Below are 7276 nucleotides of genomic sequence, written 5' to 3' on the forward strand. Positions count from 1 at the left end.
CACTGTCTGCATCAGCATGAAGGTGGCCCCAGACAGGTAACCCAGACCCATCCTGCTGATGTAAAATAAGTTTTGTGTTAAATTCATGAAGCCTATGGCCACTGAAATAATAATGCTGAGAAAGAATAAGCAAAATATGTAAATGGAGCAGACTTTAGCTCTAGCGAGTAATTTACAGTATGATCAGGAGTAATTGAGAGTTAATAGGAGATAATAATTGCCCTTCTGCACTAAAGCAGGCTTGCTCCCTCTCCTCATCCTCATGGTTTTGATTACCTTAGGATAAACAGATTGTTCAGTAGGAGATAAACTAAGGACAACACCTTTGAGTTGGGAGTCTGGTTTATATCCTTAACCAGTGAGTCTGGCAACTTCATTTTGTTATTTATGTCCCCTGATCCCAGTTTGCATGCCAGGATATAAAAAAATCCCACCCAAAAAAACCACATATCAAAAAGCTTGTCAATACTGTGGTGATTGCAGACATGGCTAAATGACTTTGGATGCCTCTTTAAACCCCCAAAAGTCCTCACTGGAGTTCCTTTATTGCTGCTGGCAGAGGAGGGTGCTTCATCCACTGGATCCTTTTAGACTTCTGAGGTTGCTGACATTCTCACTGCATTCTGTGCCAAGTTTGTATTACTATATCTGCAACTCAAAAAGAAAAAAAAAAAAAGGTTTTAGGCATCCAGATATCCTGATGGTCATATGGGCAATTTGGAAGTAAACATACAATGAGAATAATTTCTCAGAAGGCAGCTCCAGTAAGTTTGCATTAATTTAGGGATATTTTGCATGTACCTCTTAGATCCTCAATGTCAAAACTTCATTTTTTATAAATCCATTTTCCATCTTTATCTAAAACAAAATACAAATTGAAGAGCCAAACGAGATTCTGCTGGGCTGAATCAATTCTGATAGAAACAAGAAGCTGCTGGGCTATGTATGGAGATTACTTCTACCCCAAGAAGGCAATTAGTCCAGGCACTTAATTCCACCCTTATCAATTGACTCCTTTGATGGAAGGAATTTTATCTAGTGGAAATTGGACAGAGATCTGGTCTGAAAACTTCCAGCATTTTGCCAATGAATTCCTTGCAGGGACACTACTGTGCATATCCAAGGTCTCCAGCTATTTAAACCTTTTAAGAACTCTTCCAACCAAGTATAAATAAAACACAGCAAACCCTGTCCAGCAAGTTCACAAATCACATGGAAGGACTAACCCCTCATCCATTGAACAACTCACCCAAAATCTTTCTTTACCACATATTCTGCTTTAAGTCTTATTAGTGGATCTGAGAAGAAATCAAATTTCTCTTCTAGAGCAAGTCCTTGCTCAGACATTGCCAGTAATGACAAGGATGTTGTGGTAGTACACGGAGCTCATCAGAACCCGTCATAAAAATGGAGAAAAAGAAAACCAGGAGGTTTTGGTGCTCTATCTGCAAAGCTCAGGGGCAGATGTGGCAGCAGCAGATGACATTGGTCAGAGAAGGCTGAACACGAGTGGGTTCTTTTCATTGCCTGCCAAAGCAGAGCAGCCTTGGAATGTTCCTGTAGGAAGGGGAGGAATTAGAAGTGTCTCTCTGAATCCTGCTGTTCCAGCTGCTTCTCAGACTTTTGACTTCAAACTACAATCCAGCTGCTGGTATTTTCATTCCAATTAAGTTCTGAGTGTTTTTTAAACAAAATATTTTCACAGACCGACTATGAAACGATTTCATCATGATCTGATTTCAAACAACAAATGCTTACTGAACTGCCGAGACCGAGTCTGAGAGATGAAGAAACGTGTTTTTGGAGATTATAAAAATGCTAAAAGGATTTAACTTGGCAAGTAGAGGCCTGAGAGCTCAATTTGACTCAAGGGATGCCAAAGTATTGAGGGCTGTGGTAAACAGTAACGCAGACCTCCTCCATAAGCTGTCCATTAATAAGGGACCCGAGGGACACATTATAAAATTAACAATTGGAAAATTTAAAACAAATCCAAGATCCAGCTGAGAGTGTGCAATGTCCAGGTTATATGGTCAATGCAGTAGCTGTCTTTAGAAGATCATCTCACAGAGAACTTAGAAGTGAGCATTTTTGTTCTAAAATAAAAGTGAGATGCATTTTTTAGGAGGTAAAGTTGGAACCAGTAACACCAGGATGAGAGCTGCTTTCTGCTGAAGCCCGTAGTGCTGATGTGGGTCTGGCACACCTGTCTTGGGGAGCTTTAACAAGAATGGGGTTCCCTTTTGGGGAAAAAAAAAAGCAAATGAGGGAGATTACATTTCCCCCCATCAGCTGCTTCTTTCCCTGGTGCTGCTGCTGCAGGCAGAGAAGCTCTGCGGGGTGGTTCTGTAAGAAGCAGAGAAAGTGTTTAGAGAGAGAAGAAAAACCTTACAGGCAACAATCCTGTCAAGGAGTTGGATTTGGGGTTGCAGGGCGTTTCTCCAAAGCCTGCAGCAGCCCTTGAGGAGAGAGCAAACTGCTCTGGGCATGGAGCACCAGGAGCAGCAGCTGTTGGACTCTGTGGTCCAGAATTGGATCTCAACCAGCAAACCTGGCACAAGGTGAACTCTTACCATCTCACAGGGTCACTGCAGGATTCCAGAGAATCCAACACTTCTCTATCAAATATGGGAAAACATCACTATATCCTATATTCTGCAGCCATTCCATCACCAGGAGAATGCTGCTGGTTTTTTTCAGTGTGCTTGAAGTCAAGCATTGCACCCTCCTCACCTCCCTAAGAACAGCATAAAGTGGGGATTTAGAGATGGAGAAAACTCCTCCACCACTTTACCCTGAAACCAGAAGAAGCTCAATCATGTGGCTCCCAGCAAAAAGCCTGCTTTTAATGGCAGCAAATGGCCTTGGACTTTGCTGAGAGAGATCCTTGTTTCTTTTTTAATGGTGAGTCTGGAGCACTGGCTCCACAGCAGAATCAGAAGAGAAGTAGTTCAGATAAAGATGAGTTCGTAAGGAAAAATAAATATACAAAAATGGGAACTGGCCTTTGTTGACTATCAAACACAGAACTAGGTGCCAGAAACACCAAAAGATTTATGAAGTGACCGAGCATATAGATCAAGTAGAAGGACAAAAACTTATTTAATAAAAAAAAAAAAAGTTTGCTCATTGCTGTGGAAGTCAATTCCCTTTTTTCCCCTATTGTCAGAAAACTGTCAGGATTTTCTCCACTGGGTAAAGAAGGCCATGGGACATTGCAGCTTCCCAAGTGTGTATAGGAATATATTATTTTCTTTTTTGTAAGAATCAACCCACTATGTGAACAGCATAGGAGCACAGGCACCAATACTTGAGTGTCTTTCTCTTTTCATATTGTATGAAAAGCATATAATAATTTACATGTTTCTAGTGGCAACAGATACAACAAAAATATTGACATTTGTCAATGTGTGCAAGCTCAAGGAATACCAAGCATTTCTCCTCAAAAGACATACAATAGATGGAAGAATAAAAATTTACCCTTTTTTCTTTCATTACCTGTATATCACAGCTGCTTTGAAGAAAAATGATTGCTACAAAGAACAAATTAATAAACGAATAAGTGAAATTAAGCTGCTTCTGGTTGATGGTAGTTTCCTGGAAGTCAGCTGGTGGATAAGGCACAGTGGAAATCAAGAACTCCAGAGCTGTTTAAGAAAGGGTTTACAAATCCAGCAGGCAGCTCTGTCATGTTTGCATTGTATCTTTGTTGTTAATTAATGAAGTGGGAATGTTCCCCCCAAAAAGGAGCATGCTGTTCATGTCTGCTGTGCCTCTCAGAGCAAAAGCAGACACTGAGACTGCAGAAACCACACAGATTTAGTGACTTACCACTCTGTCATCTGATGCTCCTTTTACCCCCCTTTAGGACTGAAAGTAAACCCCTGCAAGCTTCTCTTCCCCTTGGCTCTTTTTGTAAAAATCCACTTAGAACCTTTGAGGGTATATTTTGGGAGGCTGAAAACACCCTGGAAAAACCTGGAAGAACAAGCATCTTTCCTTTGTTTCCACTCCAGGCCTCTCGAAGCCCCAGCTCTGCTGACGTCTGAAAAGGATTCTGTGAGCAGGATCTGGAACCTTCAGCCCAGCTGATTGATTGTGTTTAATTGCCTTTTGGTTTCATCACCCCAGAGCCATAAATCTGCTGCGTGTCAAACAGAGGGAGTCGATTAATGGGGCAGTGGCTGTCTAGTCAAGTTACAAAGAAATCTCAATACAAATACTTTTTTTTCTTTTTTTACAAGAAATCTCAATGTCCAATACAAAATAGGGGTGTTTGAGGATGTGTGGTTTTTAAAGTACTGATTTGATGGTACCCTGATGAGGGCAGGGGGTGCTGGGGGCTCCAGCAACACAGACAACAAAGGTGGCACCAGGAAAAGAGAGGGGCTGCTCCCTCTTCCCTCCTCATCTGCCCGCAGTGAGTGAAACAAAGCCAAAGGAAAACCACAGCAGATTTCTCCTCCTTTTTTATTGCAACCCCCAGAACGAAGGGAGCCCAGCACTCACGCTGAGGAGCCAACTGACACAGGCAGAGAAACAGGGGTTACAGGATTCCAGTCTGCATCCAAGGGACATCCTTCATGTCTAGGGCTATGAAAAAGAGGCCAGGCGTGATTTTAAAGCTTGCTGGAACCATCCTGAACCTGTTGTTTCCCAAATATAAAGCCAGATGAGGATCCAGAGTAATTGTCAACAATTGAAGCAAAAAGTCAAATGAGGGGCAAGCAAAGCACTGCCAGACACCAAGGGAAAAAGAAACCCAGTACACCCCACTGCTTTTAACTCACAATAACATTTTTCCTTTTTTACCCTGTCATGATTATGTCTATTATGTGATTACTGATCATTTATATAACACTAGTCTCCTGATTTAAAAACCTGCAAACAGGTTTTTTAATTTCTTTACATTTCATGTACAGAGCTAGTATGCATACATAATTAGAAAGAAATACAATATTTTTAGTAAAAAAATATGACAAAAGGGCTACTTAACTCTAAAGAACAAATCAACAGATTATGTTTCATTGACCAGTTGATAAATAAATATTACAACTCCAGCGACATGACTGAAGTCTTGGATTACATCAGCTGAAGAAGCCCCACCATTTGTTATAACAGCTGTCAGGGAACAAGTCTTGGAAATTGTAAAGGAGAGAGAAAAATACCAATTTGAAAAAATATATAGGCAAAGTTTTACTACTTACAATCGCCAGCAGAAACCCAAATGTTTGGAAGTTTTTCTCAATTCTCTGACCTGAAAAATGCAAATACTTTTTATGAAGAAACTTACTGAAAAGAACTGAAATAGACTCAAGAAAATTGGTAAGAATGGAGTATTCATGAAAGAAAAAGCTTCAGCTTTGTCACTGCAGGCCAGCTTTCATGTTGGTGGAAAACTATTCTCAAAACTATTCTCTGGGTGCCTGCTTTTGGCCCCCAGGATTTGGCACATGACTCTTGAAACTCTGGGACTATGAGTAAGATGATGAAGCCAAATTTCCCCAGCAGTGTCACACCTGCTCTGTCCAGCCCTGGATGCAGCTGCTCCTCTGGACACTCAAAGCCCCATTCCCATGGCAGACCCCTCACTTTCTGAATTTGGTATTCAGCAGGCAATTTGTACATCTCTATGCCAACAAACTTTTGGAATAGAGAGTCCTGCATGCTGCTGAGAAACCCTAAAATAAATCACAGTTGTGCCAGGGAAACACATCTAGAGGAAATATTGCACCTTGGCTACCTTCTCTCAGATGTCTTTAAAGCAGTTTTTGGGAGTATTAATTCTTTTCCTCCCATGAATTGTATTTCCCATTGGTTCCAGTACAACGGGCCATGAATTCCCCCAGACAGCAGGGACACCAGGGCTTCTGCTTGCTGGCCTCTTTCTCCACCCTCTCAATTCAGAGACAATTCAGAGATGCCCCAACAGAAGAGATGAGCTGCTACCCTGCCACAGAGAATTACTAGTCCTCCCTGGAAATAAGGACTTGGAAAAAGCTTTCCCAGTAATTCTCTATTTCAAGGACAACAACCTGGTCCCAGAATCGGGTGCTGGGCAAGGGAAATGGGACCAGGTCCCTCACAAACCATCCCAAAAACCATCCTGGCCCCTGGCCTCACTCACAGCCTCTGGTTTCAAGGGACAAATGCTGGAGAATCAAGAAAAAAACACATCAAAATATTGGTTGATAGTCTGAGCAATATGGAAATCTTTGATCCTTTAAAGTGTATTCTTCAAGGAAACCTCATCGTCAGCCTGAACTGGAAATAAAACATTTGAAAAGCAAAATTATTTGTGGCAATTGGATGTCACTTAGAGCTAGTCTGTTCTGGTTTGACAAAATCTAAATACTCCATTTCCTACTTCGACGTTTTATGCCATTGTCTGCTATTAAATAGCTGCAACATAAAATGGCTTCATTTCCTTCTGACTCCTTATCATGCTGATAAAGTCAAAATACTCCATCTTCTGCAGGGCACTCACACTCTAGAAAGCTTCTGACAAAACACTGCTTTCTACTGCACAGGAATCTAATCTCAGATTTTTGGCTAGCTGTGATAATCACAAACAAGCCAGGGCCTGACATTTAACATCCTTAATAGAGGGGGATCTCTCTTGTTAAATGCATCACTAAATTGAATTTACTGAACAATACATCCCACTGACAGCCTCCCCATGTGCCAGCACAGCTTTCCAGGACTCTGCTGCAGATCTGGGTTACCTTTGGCCAACAGCACAGATTTGCAAAATCACGAAGTTTCAGCTGGAAAGGACCCTGGAGATCATCTTGGCCAACCTTGTGTTGAAAGCAGGGCCTTAGATGAGGTTATCCACGGCCCTGGCAAGCCAAGTTCCTGAATATCTACGGCCAGGAAGATTCCACTGCTTCTCCAGGCAGCTCATCCCAGTGTCCAAGTGGTCCCAAAGTGAAGAAATTGCTTCTAAAATTCAGATAGAAGTACCCTGAAGCAACTGGTACCTCTTCCCCTTGTTCTCCCAGCACTGTCTCCATCTTCTCTCTCCTCTAGGAGCCCTACAGAAAAGCTGCTTAACAGGTAAATCTAATAAAAATGGGATAAAAAAGACTTGCTCCACAGAATCTGTTGCATTTAAGCTGCTTGAAACATTCAGGACTCATGGCAACAAAAGCTCAGGAGTACATTTTCACAGGCAGTCTTTCCAAGAACAAACTGTTGGAGGCACCTTATGCTTCATCACAACAACCTTATTACATTTACTGTGGAAAAATCAATGTATTCTCTAATTATTAGA

The sequence above is a fragment of the Motacilla alba genome, chromosome 6 (assembly GCF_015832195.1).
Source record: "Motacilla alba alba isolate MOTALB_02 chromosome 6, Motacilla_alba_V1.0_pri, whole genome shotgun sequence".
Classification (NCBI taxonomy): domain Eukaryota; kingdom Metazoa; phylum Chordata; class Aves; order Passeriformes; family Motacillidae; genus Motacilla; species Motacilla alba.